Consider the following 1222-nt stretch of genomic DNA (forward strand, 5'->3'; position numbering starts at 1 on the left):
TGTGAAGATACACAAGCACAATTTTACAGGTATACTTCCAGACACTTTGAACATTTTCTTTACAAACATCTATAGAAACAGAGAGATTTTCATAAGCATATTATCATATATATATATATATTGTTTTCTTATCTTTTTCACAAGCACACAGGCACATGCACTTTTTTTACACACTGTGTCATCAAAAACACACAGATATAATTAACTTAATTTTTCAGTGTAATCTGCAAAAGTGATCAAATGAACAATTGTCATTATGAATGGTTGCTTAGTAGTAAAGAGCATTAGAATTCTACATGATGCTGGGATGTTGGGCGCTGGCAGGCATAGTTTAGTTTTTTACTAGTAAAGTTAAGGTAGGGATGTGTTAGGTGGTTATGATTAATAAGAAATATATTTTTGTCTGATCTGGATGGACTGTGTGTGTCATAAATAAATGCCCTATCTTCATTTGATGTTTTGTTGCTCTTCATTTTGTCATTATATTTTTAATCTGTTTTTAAGAGCAATGTGTTTTCGTATCTTGTAAGTTACTGAGTTGCAAAGATTTAATTTAGTACATGTGAATGAAATGTAAAATTAGCTGTATTTCTTATGCATATGCACACTAATTAAAAGAGAATTTGATACATTGCTCTCTAGTCTTCCTTGTAATGAAAATGTTTTAAAATTATCAAAATACTATGCAGTTAATTGGAAAAAAATCAAAGAAATCAAGAAAAAAGAGAAAGAGCTTGCATCTAAGGATATCTAAAGGCATATGCAGTAAAAGTTTACATTCTATAGGAATAAGCAGAATATTTGGCAATGAAATATTGGACAAATAATGTTGAATATAATACAATATTACATTACTGAGTGATATGTTGCTTTTATTGCACTTGATAATCATCATCATTTTGTATCCTCCTGATGATCACATTTACCTATATCTCTGGCACAGTACATATAATGTAGTTTTTTTCTGATACTACATAATTCATTAATATTTTAATTGAAAGTGGAAGAATATACAGGACTTTTAGTTCTATTAATAACTTTTACTCATTTGCCAAGTTCTTAAGGAAAATAACTTGTCTTATAACTGAAAAGCTCAAATAAGCAGATCAATTAATTACATTTTTAGTTGGCTCTGGTGAAGAGGACAGTTTTAGATGTGTATGTGTATGTGGCAATTTTTCTTCAGCATTCGATTCCCCTTTACTTATTATTTATTAAAAAT

The 1222-nt window shown here is 29.1% G+C and overlaps 1 protein-coding gene across 1 annotated transcript in view; it reads left to right on the top strand.

The window, feature by feature from the left end:
• Catsup (Catecholamines up) overlaps positions 1 to 629 on the top strand; it is a 20170-nt gene extending 19541 nt beyond the window's left edge. The window contains exon 4 of the mRNA XM_027366445.2: positions 1 to 629. This exon is cut by the window's left edge and continues 995 nt beyond it. The gene's annotated coding sequence lies outside the window, so the exon portion shown is untranslated.
• The last annotated feature ends 593 nt before the right edge of the window (positions 630 to 1222 follow it).

This window comes from Penaeus vannamei, chromosome 33 (assembly GCF_042767895.1).
Source record: "Penaeus vannamei isolate JL-2024 chromosome 33, ASM4276789v1, whole genome shotgun sequence".
In the NCBI taxonomy this organism is placed as follows: Eukaryota; Metazoa; Arthropoda; class Malacostraca; order Decapoda; family Penaeidae; genus Penaeus; species Penaeus vannamei.